This window comes from Triticum urartu, chromosome 2A (genome assembly GCF_056163025.1).
Source record: "Triticum urartu cultivar PI428250 chromosome 2A, HENAU_Tu73, whole genome shotgun sequence".
Taxonomy (NCBI): Eukaryota; Viridiplantae; Streptophyta; class Magnoliopsida; order Poales; family Poaceae; genus Triticum; species Triticum urartu.
This window is the reverse complement of record NC_141874.1, coordinates 269,324,554-269,343,767: the sequence shown is the minus strand read 5'-3', so window position 1 is coordinate 269,343,767 and position 19,214 is coordinate 269,324,554.

The window sequence follows — 19,214 nt, the reverse complement described above, 5'->3', positions numbered from 1 at the left end:
GCGGCGACTTCCCGGACCCTGGGTAACAAGGGAGCGAGGCTCCTACAGGCTCCGAGTTCGGGCCCCAGCCGGACACTGCGCCGGAACCTTCGATGGTTCCAGACTCTGGCAGGCGGTCCCCCGTTATGGGGGGCCAACCATCCGTGCCGGTGTCCTCTATCCATCCAGAGGCACCAGAAAACTTGTTGTAAGCGCTTCGCAGTGCTTCCATCGACGAAGGGCACCGCACTATCATGAGTGTGGTGGTCCAGAAGCTTCAGTCCGCCAAGAACGGACTGACCGAAGCTTGCGCTAGCCTCCTAACAGGATTTGAGGTAAGCAATCAAAATATAAGAAAATGTTACCGCATAGATAGTAGCCCCTGATGCTCTGTTCGGCGTTCAAGAAGAAAAGCCAAATAGAGGATCAAATGATGACTCAGGAGTCTAATCAGAATGTATCTATGTGTATGTGCAGGCTTCACTGCTGGCCGCTGCCACACGTACTGCGGAGGTCTCTGCACTGAAGCAGGACCTAGAGCGGTCCGAGACCGAGCTCGGCCTTACCAAGAGGCAGCTCGAGGAGAACAAAGGTAAGCAATACCTTTGTCTATATATTTAAAAAGAAGTTTGAGTGCAAGGTAATAGGATCATCATGGATTTGTCAGGGGCCACAACCGAAGTGGCAACCCTAAGGAAGGCATTGGCTAAGGCCAAAGACAAAGCAGCCAAGGAGCGCATTGAACGGGACAAGCAAGAAGCCCGAGTAGGCGAGGTGCAGCAAGAGCTCGAGGCACTCGCCAAAAAGCACGACTCCTTCGAGCTTAACTCTAAGACGCGAGAGTCCGAGCTCGCGCAGGCACTTGAAAGCGTCCGGAGCGCCAAGGCCGAAGCCCACAAGGCCCTTCAGGAGATTGACGCGGTGAAGAAGATAGCAGCAGGTAAGGCATTCATTATGCAAAGCAAGCACGTGAAGGAGACTTTCCTTTTTCTTACCCGAGTTCGGAGCTCTCCAGGAGCGTTTGCAGATCTTCCCCGCAGTGTATTGGATGCCGCGGAGTTTTACCGAGCTGAGAAGGGGAGCTCGACGGAGAAGTTGTTCTGGTCTCAATATACTGGGAACGAACACCCCGTGCCCTTGAGCGACCAACTGAAGTAGTTGGTCGAGCTTCACAAGGCGGCTGAACAGGCCATGAGGGGCCTTATAGTCCGGATGTGGCATGGCAAGCCCCTGTCCGGTAGCTACTTCAGTCTGGTGAGGCGGCTTGTGGAAGCCTGCCCACGACTTGAAGTCATAAAGCGGTCCGCCTGCATCGAGGGTGCGCGCAGCGCTTTTGCCCGGGCGAAGGTGCACTGGGCGAAGCTGGACGCTGTGAAGCTGGTGAAGGAGGGGCCGCCGGAGGGCAAGGAGCATCGCTGCCCCGAGAATTATTATGAGAGTGTCCTGAAGGGTTACCGCCTAGTGGCGGATGAGTGTGCCAAGGATGTAATTTTTGAATGAACATGCTCATGTGATCCTGTAATATGAAACGAGTTTATTTGCACCATGCGACGCTTTCTTAATTTAAAATATTACCTTCTATGCAGCCATTTATAAAATATGAGAGTTGGCCAATCGTCGGCTTCTGCCCCCACGTAACTAGTACTGGGGTGTTCGGGATAAAATTGAGCACTCTTTACCCCAATTTTGGGTCCTTCGAGGGAGGTGTTCAGCGCAACGAACCAGGCAATAGGACTATAATGCTTTATCACTCCCACTTAGCCATAGAAGTCTACAATTTTAAATTTTGGCGAAGCCCCTGGTATTCAGAGGGCCGGATTTGGGGTGCTATACACGCCTAAGCCAGACAAGGCCGACTCCTCACCCGAAGCAGAAAAAGTCTTTAAGGACTTGAGACCTCTCGAACAACGACCGGTCTCTCGCCTTATCATGACAGTCAGTTTTCGGCTTTCTGTACTAAGGTGCTCGTCCAGAAGAACCGGGACACAATCGCAGTAGTTCTTCCACCGCTACGTTAGCCGATATAATGGAACGTGAGGTACCAAAGCATGGGAGCCGGGCAAACCCAACATTTAACCAAAGACATGATTCGGAACTGATGCATATAATGCTATAAGTTCGGGGTGCCACACTGTCGAAAGTGTTCAGACTTCTTGCGCCGTATTATGGGGTAAACGAGAGCCCCTGGTGTACTAACCGTACCCGAACGTACGGGTGCAGATTGTCGTAAATGGACATATAAGAGAGAAAAGAATAAAAAAACTTAAATAATGCAATGATAGACTATCGATATGCATTGTTATTTAAATAATACGTCGAAGCATGCTGGTACAAGTAGTGCAATAAGCAAAACGTAGGACAATTTGAAATGTCCTATCCCAGGGCGAGCTGCGCATAGATAGTAAAAAATGGGTATATCAATTATTATTAGAGACCACCTGGGGGTTCCCGTGTTCATCTGAGCTTCTTGCTGCCTTGGTTGTCGCTTCTGGAATGTGTCCGGCAATCGTACTGCCGGAAAGGGCTTCCAGAGGGTTAGTCCCTGAAAGAGAAAAGGAATGATAAAGGTATACAACCCCTAGGGTGGTTAAGCCACATTTGCGGGGCGTGTCCTGATTGTGCGCCCGCCAATGTCCATGGTATTTTCAGTGTGTAGTTATGTACGCGCGGCACGGATTTCCTCGCTTGACTGGGACTGGGACGGGGTCCGAATTGCTAGGCGAGCTCTTATAGTGCCACGCGATCCTATTGCAGCTTGTTCTGGACTCGCTTGACGGTGTCCGGGGGCTATGACGTTGAATGAGTGGTCTGCCTTAAAAGGCTGCTTTATGCTTCTGCTGCAAGGGCCGCAGTGTGCTCTTCCGTGCGGAGCGAGCGTTTTGTGTTTCCATTTACTATTATGACCCCCCTGGGTCCTGGCATCTTGAGCTTGAGGTATGCGTAATGCGATACTGCATTAAATTTTGCAAATGTTGTCCGCCCGAGCAATGCGTGATAGCCACTACGAAACGGGACGATATCGAAGATTAACTCTTCGCTTTGGAAGTTGTCCGGTGATCCGAAGACCACTTCTAGTGTGATTGAGCCGGTGCAATGGGCCTCTACACCTGGGATGACCCCATTAAAGGTGGTTTTGCTGGGTTTGATCCTCGAGGGATCGATACCCATTTTTCGCACTGTATCCTGATAGAGCAGGTTCAGGCTGCTGCCGCCGTCCATAAGGACTCGAGTGAGGTGAAATCCGTCAATGATGTGGTCTAGGACCAGTGCGGCGGATCTGCCATGACGGATGCTAGTGGGGTGGTCCTTGCGATCGAAGGTGATCGGGCAAGCAGACCACTGTATCCTGATCGAAGGTGATCGCATAGACGTCCCTTAGTGCACGCTTCCGCTCCCCCTTGGGAATGTGGGTTGCGTATATCATGTTCACCGTCTTCACTTGTGGGGGAAACCCCTTCTGTCCTCTTGTGTTCGGCGGCCAGGGCTCCTCCTTGTCATCGCTATGCAGCCCCTTGTCCTTGTTTTCGGCATTTAACTTGCCGGCCTGCTTGAACACCCAACATTCTCTGTTGGTGTGATTGGCTCGCATGTCGGGGGTGCCGTGGATTTGACACGAGCGATCCAGTATGCGATCCAAGCTGGACGGAGCTGGAGTATTTCTTTTAAATGGCTTTTTCCGCTGACCGGATCTAGAGCCTCTGAATCCAGCATTTACTCCCGTATCTTCGGTGTTATCGCTGTTATTGTGGCACTTTGGTCTGTTACGATGTTGCCTACCATTAACATCTTTGGTATCCGAGGTGTCCGGATTCCTCGATGTGTTGTTGTTGCAAGCTAGACAGCTACCCTCGCCCGCGCAAAAGCGGGTCATGAGTGTTGTGAGGGCTGCCTTAGATTTCGGCTTCTCCTGGCCGAGGTGGCGGGCGAGCCACTCGTCGCGGATGTTATGCTTGAATGCCGCTAGGGCCTATGTGTCTGGCCCGTCTACAATTTGGTTTTTGTTAGTTAGGAACCGTGTCAAGAATTGTCTGGCCGATTCCCCTGGCTGCTGGGTTATGTGGCTCAAGTCATCAGCATCCAGTGGTCGCACATAAGTGCCCTGGAAGTTGTCAAGAAATGCTTCTTCCAGATCCTCCCAACTACCGACGGACTCTGCTGGCAAGCTGTTCAGCCAATGTCGGGCTGGTCCTTTGAGTTTTAGTGGGAGGTACTTGATGGCGTGTAGATCATCACCACGAGCCATGTGGATGTGAAGGAGAAAATCCTCAATCCATACAGCGGGATCTGTTGTGCCATCGTATGATTCGATATTTACGGGTTTGAAACCCTTCGGGAATTCGTGATTCATAACTTCATCAGTGAAGCACAGGGGGTGTGCGGCGCCTCTGTGCCGGGCTATATCCCGACGCAGTTCATATGAATCTTGTCTGCTGTATTCGGCCCGGCCGGATTTACTCTTGGTGTATCCGACGCGACGATCATCGTCCCGTGTTGGCGCGCGTGTACGTGACCCGTATACTGACCTTGCGATTTTTACCTAACTGTCCAATACGTCTCGCAGGTCCCTTGTGTTGTCCCGGGCCTTAGTTTTTTTGATTGAGTGGCGGCGGGGTGCAGGCTGAACTTTAGGCTAAAACGCCTCTCTGGCTCGGCCACGCGGTGGTCGGTCGGCCGTATCATACACTGGTGATTGAGGTTTCAATTCTTCCTCCTCGAGGTAAGGTAGCAACCTGTGTTTTGGGTAACTCTTGGAGGGGCGCTCGAGTTCATACTCCTCGGCCGCAAGGACTTTGGTCCACCTGTCTGCTAACAAATCCTGTAGCTTGAAGCTGTTGCTTCTATTTCTTCAGGCTATTTTCCGTGGCCATAAGCCGGCGCTTGAAGCGCTCTTGCTCGACGGGGTCCTCAGGCACGATAAATTCTTCGTCACCAAGGCTCTCCTCGTCTTCAGAAAGAGGCATGTAATTTTCCTCCTCCAGTTCTCCATCTGCTGCCCGCTCGGGGGGCTAGCTTGTTCGTCCTCCGGCTCTACATCGTGCTGGAGGGGATTTTTGTTGTCTTCGGCACAATCTGGAGTGTTATTATTTCCTGTGCTGGTAACACTGCTCTTGCTGTGGCGGGACTTAGAGCGCCGCTGACGTCGGTGTTTGTGTTGCTTCATGGAGGGGTCATCCTCTGCTGTCTCGTCGCCATTGCCTTCTTTAGGGGTGTCCACCAAGCATATACCATATGCTGAGGTGGCGGTCCAGTGCCCTGTGGGCGGTGGTTCCTATTCGTCTCTGGCATCGTGGTCCATACCGTCGAAGTCCTTGGAGTCGAAGTCGAGCATGTCGGTTAAGTCATCTACAGTGGCTACTAGGTGGGTGGTGGGTGGGCAGAGAATTTCTTCGTCATCCGCATCCCATTCTAGCCGAACATAGTTCGGCCAAGGTTATCCTGACAGGGAGAGAGACCTTAATGAATTTAGCACATCGTCGAAGGGCGAGTGCTGAAAGATATCCGCGGAGGTGAACTCCATGATCGGCGCCCAGTCGGATTCGACGGGTACGGATGTAAGCGGCTCGGAGTCCATGGCCGGAGATGAATCCAGTGGTTCGGCGAGACGGCTCTCGTAAGGGGTGAAGTCAGTATCCGGCTCTGTCGCCACTGAGAGTGCGGCCTCAACAGCGGGGTCCATCCCTTCGCTCTCGGATGGTGCAACTTGCTCTGGATTAATGGCCGGAGTAGTTGCAGAGTTACGTCATCCTCGTCGCGACTGTGCGGCGCGTCCGACATGGGCTCGAATCCGTCGAAGAGCAAGTCTCCATGGATGTCGGCCGTGTAGTTCAAGTTTCCAAATCTGACCTGATGGCCAGGGGCGTAGCTCTCGATCTGCTCCAGATGGCCAAGCGAATTGGCCCACAGTGCGAAGCCGCCGAATACGAAGATCTATCCGGGGAGGAAAACCTCACCCTGGAACGCATCGTTACTGATGATCGAAGGAGCCATCAAGCCTTATGGTGACGGCACAGTGGAACTCTCAATGAAAGCACCAATGTCGGTGTCAAAACCAGCGGATCTCGGGTAGGGGGTCCCGAGCTATGCGTCTACGACGGATGGTAACAGCAGGCAGGGGACACGATGTTTACCCAGCTTCGGGCCCTCTTGATGGAGGTAATACCCTATGTCCTGATTGATTGTTCTTGATGATATGAGTATTACAAGAGTTGATCTACCATGAGATTGTAGAGGCTAAACTCTAGAAGCTAGCCTATGATATGATTGTATGTTGTCCTACGGACTAAACCCTCTGGTTTATATATACACCGGAAGGGGCTAGGGTTACACAAGGTCGGTTACAAGGGAGGAGATATACATATCCGTATTGCCTAGCTTGCCTTCCACACCTAGGAGAGTCCCATCTAGACACGAGACGAAGTCTTCAATCTTGTATCTTCATAGTCCAACAGTCCGGCCAAAGGATATAGTTCGGCTGTCCGAAGACCCTCTAATCCAGGACTCCCTCACCCCTCAAGATTCCAACCAGGTACTTGGGCTCCCATGTGAAAACATCCATGTTTGTGAGCAAGAAGATGGCTAATGCCTTCTCTTGATCTAGGGGGAGGCCAACACCTATGGTAAAGGTGGCGCTCGATGCCCCGTCTTCATCAACCGCCACCTGCTTAGTCTCGGCGCGATCTTGGGAGAATTGTTGCTTCTTCTTCACTGGTGCAGCCCCCGGGGCTCCCTCCTTACTTGGCCACGCTGCTGCCGCAGCCTAGAAGGTGAGTCTGAGGGCCAACAAGGCTTCCTTGGTGTCCCCTGCCATAGCGACGACGCTGCTTCTCCCCGGTATCTTCATGATATTGAAGGTAGGGTGAGTTGCTGCAATGAACTTGGCCAAGATCGGGAAATCAAGGATGGCGTTGTACGGGAGGCCGATGCGGGCGATGTCGAAGTCGATAAGCTTAGTGCGGTAGTTGTCGTGGGTGCCGAAGGTGACGGGGAGGCGGATCTGCCCCAGGGGGCAGGTGGAGCCGTCGACGACTCCGGAGAAAGGCTTGGTGGGGCGAAGCCAGCAATGGGGCATGTGAAGAAAGCCGAACACTTCCACATAGAGCACATTGAGGCCAGCTCCACCGTCGATGAGGGTCTCGGTGATCGCCACGTTGCAAATGGTGGGGGTCCAGAGCATCGGGAGCGCGCCGGTGCGGTGGTCGCGGGGTGGTCCCTCGAGTCGTAGGTAAGGTCGGCCTTAGGTGCCGCCTAGCCCGGAGGAGCTCCCTGCTGCACATGGGCAGCACCCACCTGGCGAAAGAACTACTTGACGTGGCGATCCAGGGGCAGCGACTGCGAACCACCGAGGAAGGCTGCAATGGCGTGGGGCGCTGGTGCCGCGAAGCGCGTGACGAAGTGGTCGTGCAGCTCCTCCCAGGAGGCCATAGAAGATCCCCGCAAGCTAAGAAGCCAGGCGTGCGGCGCACCTCCGCGGTCCATGGGAAGCTAGTTGGCATGACCTTGTCGTCACCGCCGGCTGCAAACACAACCTCCTAGTATGCCCGGAGAAAACCTGTCGGGTCCGTTGCGCCGTCATACCGGGGCGGCAGCTCTGGCCTGAACTTGGGTGGCCACTGCACCTGCCGCAGGGCGAGGGTGAAAGCTCGGAGGCCCTCGGCTCCCCGAAAGCATGCGTCGATCGGGTCTATGGAGGAGCGTTCGCCATGAGAGCCAAGCAGCGGAGCGCAGCGGACGGATAGGCGGATCTTCGACGCACCCCTACCTGGAACGCCAAATGTCAGATTTTGGGTTCCGCGGACCCTTGAGAGGTTCAAACTCTAGGGTGCGTGCGGAGAACTCAACCTCCTTAGTCTGCTAATGACCTACAAGTGTAGGGGATCTATCGTAGCCTTTTCAATAAGTGAGAGTGTCGAACCCAATAAGGAGCAGAAGGAAATGACAAGCGGTTTTCAGCAAGGTATTTTCTGCAAGCACTGAAATTATCGGTAACAAATAGTTTTGTGATAAGGTAATTTGTAACGGGTAACAAGTAACAAAAGTAAATAAGGTGCAGCAAGATGTCCCAATCCTTTTTGTAGCAAAGGACAAGCCTGGACAAACTCTTATATAAAGGAAAGCGCTCCCGAGGACACATGCGAATTATCGTGAAGCTAGTTTTCATCACGCTCATATGATTCGCGTTCCGTACTTTGATAAATTGATATGTGGGTGGACCGGTGCTTGGGTACTGCCCTTTCTTGGACAAGTATCCCACTTATGATTAACCCCTATTGCAAGCATCCGCAACTACAACAGAAGTATTAATGTAAACCTAACCATAGCATGAAACATATGGATCCAAATCAGCCCCTTAAGAAGCAACGCATAAACTAGTGTTTAAGCTTCTATCACGCTAGCAACCCATCATCTACTTATTACTTCCCAATGCATTCCTCTAGGCCCAAACAATGGTGAAGTGTCATGTAGTCGACGTTCACATGGCACCACTAGAGGAAAGAAAACATACATCACATCAAAATATCGAACCAATACCAAATTCACATGACTACTTATAGCAAGACTTCTCCCATGTCCTCGGGAACAAACGGAACTACTCACAAAGCATATTCATGTTCATAATCAGAGGGGTATTAATATGCATAATGGATCTGAACATATGATCTTCCACCAAGTAAACCAACTAGCATCAACTACAAGGAGTAATCAACACTACTAGATACCGACAGGTACCAATCTGAGGCTTTGGGACAAAGATTGAATACAAGAGAGGAACTACGGTTTGAGATGACATGGTGTAGCGACCAGACCTCAAACAGTCCAATCTCTGTGCTCAGGTGTCATCCCTGGATCAGTAATGCTGACACCACACAGTACTTGAAGGATATATAACAGAGTAGCAATCACACACTTATTACATCGAGTGTCTCAAAAGGGAACTTATTACAATAAATATGGATTAAGGCCATCTAATAATAATGATAACAGCAGAAGGCTTGGAATATAAGTGAGTCCATCAACTTCAGGGGCATCACTGAGTATAGAACCACGACCTAAAAGGCACCTTACTCATTGTCTGAAAAGTCTGCAACATGAACATTGCAGCCCGAAACGGGTCAGCACATGGAATATGCTGGCAATGTAACACATAGAGAGCAATGAATGAATAAGACTATACTATATGCATATTTGGCTGGTGGAAAGCTCTATGGTTACAGTTTTGCGTAAAGCCAATTTTCCCTACTGCAAAGGAATAAATTTATTTAACTATCATGGTGGTTGTTAAAGATTGAGAGTGTAGACACCCTCTCAATCCCAATTAAGCATCATCATTAAAACCCAACAAAATTATTTAGAGTAATATGATGAGATTCACATGATAATCCAAGTACTAGATACTCACGATGTCCATAACCGGTGACACGGCTAACCATAATTAGTTTATACACTCTGTAGAGGTTTGCGCACTTTTACCCACAAGACTCGATCTCCTCCGCTGGGATTCTCGCACTACATGGTGTTTGAGAAACGGATGACCGAGACATAGTCTTTCAGAAGCGCTAGCACCTTACGATCGGGTAGACCGTTACGCCTACTTTCCCCTACATCTTCTAGTCTACCACTGTAAGAGTTCACACGACTTAATCAACTATGCTAGAGCCCATAGTAGCTTGTGGCTGCACACGGAAGTTTCTAGTATGAATAATCTCATGATCCCTTTGAGCCTGGGTGGCGGTCCAAAAGAAAAACGGGCAATCGCTGGAATACCCAGGTGCCTCAATCCACCCAGATGTGTATTTAAGTTGCCACCTTAGATAAACCATTAATTTAACAATCTCACATCTGTCGTGGATACACTCACCCAATCCACGTCTACTAGCATAGCATGGCATAATAAGAAAACGTAGAAGTAACTCCCAAAGGTTTGATAATAAGACAGGTGATAGGTACTACCTCATCTACTTCCCAAACCCACAATTTAATTAGATCCTAACCATGCAATGTGAGAGGATTGATCTAATGCAATAAAAACTAGGTAGAAGGAAGTATGATCAAAGTGTTACTTGCCTTGCTGATGATCCGCAAAACCTAGCGATTCAGAGTAACAAGCGGTGCACTCCGGGTAATCTATCACAAACAAACAAGCATACAATAAGTACTCAACTAATGCACAGGTAAAATTTAAATAAGAGATCTAACCAGAAAGTTCAACTTAAGAACTCCGGTTGGCAAAAAGAACCAAATTGAACGAAGCAATGAAAGACAAACGGCAAAAGAAACAAGCTTCGTTTACTATTATGGATCTAGGTTAAATTTTATAGAGGCAAAAACTTGTTTGAGTTGGTTAAACGAAAAGAGGGTTTCGAGACGAAACTCCAGGCGCTTGAATCGCCTGATTTCGATAAACAAGAGAAAAGTTATACTAGAATGAAAATCGGAACAGAAATCGCGATCAGAAAAATCGAGGAATAAATCCGAGAAAAAGAAAAACGACGAACAGATTAATGAATGAACGTTCGTTATCTAGATCTAAACGATGAACGCGTTTGTTAAAACGAACGAACGAGCGAACGCTTGCTAAATAAACTAAACAAGAAAAATAAACCGAACCGGAGAAAATAAAAAAACGGATCTAGGTTTTTGAAAAAAACCTGATCGGTTTTCTTCGCGAAAGCCGAGGCAACGACGGCTACCTCGGGCAGCTCCGGTGAACGATGGCGGGGTGGCGCGGCTCCCGTGAGGCGGCGGCGAGAGGCGGCAGCGCACGCGGATCGAGGCGGCGGCGGCGCTCCTGGCGGCTAGGGTTTCGGCTGGGGCTACGGCTCTGTTCGGGCCCTCGCGGCTATAAAAAGGCTGGCCGGGCCAGGTGTCCTGGTCGGACACGGCCCGGTTAGGTCGGTTCGACTTTTTAAAAAAAATTACGCTCAGAAAAAAAAACAAAAGGAATACTAAACGGACTCCAAAAATCCTGAAATAAATTTTCCCCGCCTTCTAGAATCAAGCCGCACAAGATGAACCTTTATTTGGGGCCTAAATGCAATTTTGAAAAACGCACATTTTTCCTAAATTCAAATAAAATAGAAAATAAATCCAAAATAAAATCTTATTTGATTTTTTTATTAAATCCTCAATATTTCTATATTTTGGGAAAGTCATTTTAGTTCCTCTCTCATATTTTGATAACAGAAATAATTGAAGATAAAATAAATCAAATCAAATGATCCTATTTTCAAAATTTGAGAAAACTGAAATATGAAAATAACGAAATCCCCAACTCTCTCCGAGGGTCCTTGAGTCGCGTAGAATTTCTAGGATCAACCAAAATGCAATAAAATATGATATGCAATGATGATCTAGTGTATAACATTCCAAATTGAAAATTTGGGATGTTACAAACCTACCCCCTTAAGATGAATCTGGCCCTCGAGATTCGGGTTGGCTAGAAAATAGGTGAGGGTGGTCCTTCAGCAATTCTTCCTCTTGTTCCCAGGTGGCTTCATCCTTCGTGTGGTGGCTCCACTGAACTTTGCAGAACTTGATAACCTTGTTGCTAGTGACTCGACTGGCATACTCAAGAATCTTGACTGGTTTCTCCTCATAGGTCAAATCACCGTCCAACTGAATCGCTTCCAGTGGCACTGTATGTCTCAGCGGTATATCAGCCATCTCTGCATGGCACTTCTTCAAATGGGAAACGTGGAATACAACGTGAACTCCTGACAATCCTTCAGGCAATTCCAACTTGTAGGCTACTTCTCCCATACAATCCAAAACTTTGTATGGTCCTAAAAAACGTGGCGCTAACTTTCCCTTAACTCCAAAGCGCTTAACTCCTCGAAGTGGAGATACTCGAAGATAAACTCGGCCTCCAACTTCGTAAACGGTCTCCTTGCGTTTTGAATCTGTGTAGCTCTTCTGCCTGGATTGGGCTACCTTGAGGCTATCATGAATCAATTTCACCTTCTGTTCAGACTCCTTAATCAGATCCGGTCCAGACAACTGTCGGTCTCAAACTTCATTCCATGACAATGGTGTTCTGCACCTTCTTCCATACAAAGCTTCAAAAGGGGACATCTTCAAACTGGATTGATAACAGTTGTTGTAGGAGAACTCTGCGTATGGCAAATTCTCGTCCCAACTAGATCCGTAATCTAGCGCACAAGCTCTCAGCATATCCTCCAAAATCTGATTGACTCTCTCGGTCTATCCATCTGTCTGCGGATGTAAGGCTGTACTGAACTCTAGCCTGGTACCCAAAGTTTCGTGCAACTGATTCCAGAATTTTGAGGTAAACTGGGTTCCTCTATCGGATAGAATGCGCCTTGGAACTCCATGCAGACACACGATCATGGTCATGTATATCTTTGCTAACTTGGCACTGGTATAGTTAGTCTTCACTGGGATGAAATGAGCTACCTTTGTCAAACGATCGACTACAACCCAAATCGAGTCATAGCCTGAACGAGTTCTGTGCACTCCTGTGATAAAATTGATGCCTAACTTATCCCACTTCCATTCGGGTATTGGCAATGGTTGTAGCAATCCTGCTGGCTTCTGTTGCTCTGCCTTTACTCTCTAACATACATCACAAATTGCTACATACTCCGCAATATCCTTCTTCATTCCAGTCCACCTGAAAGTATCCTTCAAATCCAAATACATCTTGGTATTTCCTGGGTGAATCGAATATGGTGAATCATGGGCCTCTTGCAGAATCAACTTCCTAATCTACGGCTCGCTGGGCACATAAACATGGTCTTCAAACCATAAGGTATCGTGCTCATCCTCACGAAATCCTTTAGCTTTTCCTTTGCTCATTTTCTCCTTAATAGAAGCGATCTCCTTGTCAGTCCTTTGGGCTTCTCTGATCTTATCCATCAAAGTAGATTGAATCTCCAATGTTGCTACATAGCCTCTCGGGACTATCTCCAAACATAGCTCACGAAGATTTTCGGCTAACTCCATTGGTAAATCTCCCGACATTAGGGTGTTGACATGGCTCTTAGGGCTCAGCGCAATGGCTACTACGTTAGCCTTTCTGGGTGATAATGCAATCTCATATCGTAATCCTTGATGAGCTCCAACCATCTCCTTTGCCTGAGATTCAGCTCCTTCTGCGTGAAAATATACTTCAAACTCTTGTGATTCGTGTACACCTCGCAATGGTTTCCAATGGGAAAATGTCTCCAAGTCTTCAATAAATGCACTACGGCTGCTAACTCCAAATCATGCGTGGCATAATTTAACTCATGAGGCTTAAGCTGTCATGAGGCATATGAAACAACTCTTCCTTCCTGCATAAGCACTGCTCCAAGTCCTCGACGTGAAGCATCGCAATACACCTCATAATCCTTGGTCTGATCTGGCAAAATCAACACTGGTGATATAACCAAACGTTTCTTCAACTCTTGGAAACTGGCCTCACATTCCTCGGTCCATATGAACTTGGTATCCTTTTTCAACAACTCCGTCATAGGCTTTGCAATCTTCGAGAAATTTTCAATGAATCTCCGGTAGTATCCTGCAAGTCCAAGAAAACTCCGGATCTCTCCAACTGTTGTTGGCGCTTCCCAATTTGTTATAGTTTCAACTTTAGTGGGATCTACTGCTATACCCTCTCCAGATATAACGTGTCCGAGAAATCCAACTTCCTTCAACCAAAACTCACATTTGCTAAACTTGGCATATAACTGATGTTCTCTAAGCTTACCAAGTACCAAACGCAAATGCTCCTTATGCTCCTCTTCATTCTTCGAGTAAACTAGGATATCATCGATGAACACTACGATGAACTTATCCAAAAACTCCATAAACACTTTGTTCTTCATGCTCATAAAATATGCAGGTGCGTTAGTCAGACCAAATGACATAACGGTATACTCGTACAGCCCATACCTGGTGGTAAAAGCCGTCTTAGGTATATCCTGTTCTCGAATCTTCAACTGATGGTATCCTGATCATAGATCTATCTTGGAAAATACCTTAGCTCCTGGCAATCGATCAAAAAGATCATTGATCATCGATAGTGGGTACTTGTTCTTGTTGGTTACTTCATTCAATCCTTGATAATCAACAACCATCCTTAACGATCCATCCTTCTTCTCCACTATAAGTACTGGTGATCCCCAAGGCGAAGAACTTGGGCGGATATAACCTTTATCCAGTAAATCCTTAATCTGCTTCTTAATATCTTCCAAATCCTTTGCAGGCATCCTATATGGTCTCTTAGATATTGGCCCTGTGCCTGGCAAAAGCTCAATCAAAAACTCAATATCTCTATCCGGTGGCTGCCTGGCAACTTCTCTGGAAATACATCAGGGAAATCCTTTACTACTGGTACTTCCTCCTGCACAACTCCTGTTAACGAATTTACTTGAGTCCTTTTTGGCACATGTCGGGATACATACATGATCCTTCTCCCTTCCGGGGTGGTAAGCAAAATTGACTTACTGGAACAATCGATGTTTCCTCCATACATCGACAGCCAATCCATACCCAAAATTACATCCAAACCTTGTGATTCCAAAATGATTAAATCCGAGGGAAACACATGCCTGCCTATACTCAATGGCACTTGAAAACATCCCTTACTAGCCATATACTCCGCTCCTACTGAGCTTACTAACATAGGTGTTCTAAGACCTTTGGTGGGCAGGTTATACTTCTCCACAAATCCCCTTGATATGTATGAATGCGATGCACCAGTATCGAAAAGAACGAGTGTAGTAAATGACTTAACCAAAAACTTACCTATTACTGCATCCGGCTGCTCTTCAACCTCCTCCACGTTAACGTAGTTCACCTGTCCCCTATTGAAAGGGTTCAGCTTCTTCCCAGAGCTTCCATTGCCATTTCCATTTTGGGATTCAGGACATTCATTGGCATAATGTCCGGTATTTTGGCACTTAAAGCAAGTGACTTGGCTCAGGTCTCTGTTGGCTGGGGGTGATGGGTTGGTACGGTTCTGGCCATTGCTTCCTCCATTCCCATTACCATTCTTGGTGCCATTTTGATTGTGCGTGCTACCTCCTCCATGGGTATGCTGAAAATGTCCTCCCGGTCTAGGGGTAAAACGTGGCTTCTGCTGAGCTCCAGAATTGTACTTCCCTTGTCCATACTTCCTCTTGCGGTTCTCAATTTGCTGTTGCTTGCCTTCAATCATGAGAGCACGATCTACCAACTCCTGGTAGTTGTTGAAGGTTGCTACCATCAACTGCATGCTCAACTCATCATTCAGTCCTTCCAAAAACTTCTCATGCTTAGCTGCATCCGTAGCAACGTCATTTGGGGCATAACGTGCTAGCTTACTAAAGTCCTCCACATACTGGCCAACTGTCTGTCCTCCTTGGCGCAAGTTGCGAAACTCTCGCTTCTTCATGGCCATAGCTCCTGCTCAAACATGGGTAATACGGAAAGCCTGCTGGAACTGGTCCCATGTGACAGTGTCGATAGGGAAAGTGGCGGTGAAATTCTCCCACCATGATGCTGCGGGTTCTTCTTCTTCTACTGGTGTAGGGCCTCCCATAAATATTCCGATCTTCTTGATCAGATCGTCATTCTTCTCCACTAATACTTCGATTTCCTCTTTATAATCTTCATGTGTAGCCTTGAGTTCTTCCTCCAGTTCCTTGATTCTTGTCCTCGCCTTCTTCAGATCTATCATGTTGGCGCACATCTGGTTCTCCTGACGTCGAATGTGCTGGTTTAACTCCTGGATAAAAGCTGCAACTAATCTATCCTTCCTGGTGCTGATCATCTCCCAGTGCTCATCTCGGCGCCCACAAATCTGGTAGATAGTATCCTTGAGATCATTGCGTTAAACCTCTCCAATGCGTCCCATGGCGATGTGAGCTCCCATGCTCTTTCCTAGACTCCAGGTTGGTGCATCAAAGGAAAACTCCATGGGCTCAGCGACTGGCATGAACGTCCTTCCTGGAACTTGAACTTGAATCATCCAGTGCTCTTCTTCACGTAAAGTGGTGTTGTAGGTTCCGGTGAAACTTGGTACTCCTATGTTCAGATATCTAGTGACTTCCTTCAAGTGACGTCCAAATGGTGTATCTTCATCCGGTTGCGTGAACTTGCTCCTTGCATCCGCCATCCTAAAAGATTAGAAAAGATGAGAAGTCAGAATGAGAAGAGTGAGTAGTGATCTAGGGCTTTAGCTTAGTGGTCGTGTCCTACAGTCAACGTGTGCTCTGATACCATCTTGTAGCGACCAGACCTCAAATGGTCCAATCTATGTGCTCAGGTGTCATCCCTGGATCAGTAATGCTGACACCACACAGTACTTGAAGGATTTATAACAGAGTAGCAATCACACACTTATTACATCGAGTGCCTCAAAAGAGAACTTATTACAATAAATATGGCTTAAGGCCATCTAATAACGATAACAGCGGAAATCTTGGAAGATAAGTGAGTCCATCAACTCCAACGGCATCACTGAGTATAGAACCACGACCTAAAAGGCACCTTACTCGTCGTCTAAAAAGTCTGCAACATGAACGTTGCAGCCCGAAATGGGTCAGCACATGGAATATGTTGGCAATGTAACACATAGAGAGCAATGAAGGAATAAGACTATACTATATGCATATTTGGCTGGTGGAAAGCTCTATGGTTATAGTTTTGCGTAAAGCCAATTTATCCTTACTGCAAAGGAATAAATTTTATTTAACTATCACGGTGGTTATTAAACATTGATAGTGTAGACACCCTCTCAATCCAAATTAAGCATCATCATTAAAACCCAACAAAATTATTTAGAGTAACATGATGAGATTCACATGATAAGGCAAGTACTAGATACTCAAGATGTCCATAACTGGGGACACGGCTAACCATGATTAGTTTATACACTCTGCAGAGGTTTGCGCACTTTTCCCCACAAGACTCAATCTCCTCCGCTGGGATTCTCACACTACATGGTGTTTGAGAAACGGATGACCGAGACATAGTCTTTCAGAAGCGCTAGCACCTTACGATCGGGTAGACCGTTACACCTACTTTCCCCTACATCTTGTAGTCTACCATTGTAAGAGTTCGCATGACTTAATCAACTATGCTAGAGCCCATAGTAGCTTGTGGCTGCACATGGAAGTTTCTAGTATGAATAATCTCATGATCCCTTTGAGCCTGGGTGGCGGTCCAAAAGAAAAATAGGCAATCGATGGAATACCCAGGTGCCTCAATCCACCTAGATGTGTATTTAAGCTGCCACCTTAGATAAACCATTAATTTAACAATCTCACATCTGTCATGGATACACTCATCCAATCCACGTCTACTAGCATAGCATGGCATAATAAGCAAACGTAGAAGTAACTCCCAAAGGTTTGATAATAAGATAGGTGATAGGTACTACGTCATCTACTTCCCAAACCCACAATTTAATTAGATCTTAATCATGCAATGTTTGAGGATTGATCTAATGCAATAAAAACTGGGTAGTAGGAAGTATGATCAAAGTGTTACTTGCCTTGCTGTTGATCCGCAAAACCTAGCGATTCGAAGTAACAAGCGGCGCACTCTGGGTACTCTATCGCAAACAAACAAGCATACAATAAGTACTCAACTAATGCATGGGTAAAACTCAAATAAGAGATCTAACCAGAAAGTTCAACTTAAGAACTCCGGTTGGCGAAAAGAACCGAATCGAACGAAGCAATGAAAGACAAACGGCAAAAGAAACAAGCTTCGTTTACTATTGTGGATCTAGGTCAAATTTTACAGAGGCAAAAACTTGTTTGAGTTGGTTAAATGGAAAGAGGGTTTCGAGACGAAACTCCAGGCGCTTGAATCGCCTGATTCCGATAAAAGTTATAGTAGAACAAAAATCGGATCAGAAATCGCGATCAGAAAAATCGCGGAATAAATCCGAGAAAAAGAAAAAGGACGAACAGATTAACGAACGAACGTTTGTTATATGGGTCTAAATGATGAACGCGTTCGTTAAAACGAACGAACGAGCAAATGCTCGCTAAATAAACTAAACCGGAAAAATAAACCGAACCGGAGAAAATAAAAAAAACGGATCTAGGTTTTCGAAAAAAAACGATTGGTTTTCTTCGCGAAAACCGAGGCAACGACGGCTACCTTGGGCGGCTCCGGCGAACGACGGTGTGGCGGCGCGGCTCCGGTACGCCGGCGGCGGGAGGCGGCGGCGTGCGCGGATCGAGGCGACGACGGCGCTCCTGGTGGCTAGGGTTTCGGCTAGGGCTGCGGCTCCGCTTGCGCCCTCGCGGCTATAAAAAGGTCGGCCGGGCCAGGTGTCCTGGTCCGACACGGCCCGGTTGGTCGGTTCGACTTTTTAAAAAAAAAAGAAATTATGCTAAAAAAAACAAAAGGAATACTAAACGAACTCCAAAAATCCCGAAAAAAATTTCCCCGGCTTCTAAAATCAAGTCGCATAGGATGAACATTTATTTGGGGCCTAAATGCAATTCTGAAAAACGAGCATTTTTCCTAAATTCAAATAAAATAGCAAATAAATCCAAAATAAAATCTTATTTGATTTTTTATTAAATCCTCAATATTTCTTTATTTTGGGAAAGTCATTTTATTCCCTCTCTCATATTTTCATAATAGAAATGATTTAAGATAAAATAAATAAAATGAAATGATCCTATTTTCAAAATTTGAGAAAACTCAAATATGAAAATAACGAAATCCCCAACTCTCTCCGAGGGTCCTTGAGTCGCGTAGAATTTCTAGGATCAACCAAAATGCAATAAAATATGATATGCAATGATGATCTAGTGTATAACATTCCAAATTGAAAATTTGGGATGTTATAGATGGTGCTGGTGAAGATGTTGATGGAGATTGAGCCCCTCCCAATGAGAGGATCAATGGTGATGACGATGGTAATGATTTCCCCCTCCCGGAGGGAAGTTTCGCTGGCAGAACAGCTTCGCCGAAGCCCTAGATTGGTTCCGCCAAGGTTCCCCTCGTGGAGCCGGACTTTCTTCCCGAAAGCTTGCTTATGGTTTTTTTCTCCATGAAAGACTCCATATCGGCAAAGATGGGCATCAGAAGGCTGCCAGAGGGCCCACGAGGAAGGGGGCGCGCCCAGGGGGTAGGGCACGCCCCCCTCCCTCGTGGACGGTGGGTGGCCCCCCTCTGGTACTTCTTTCACCCAATATTTTTTATATATTCTGAAACGTGCTCCCATGAAGTTTCAGGACTTTTGGAGATGTGCAAAATAGGTCTCTAATATTTGCTCCTTTTCCAGCCCA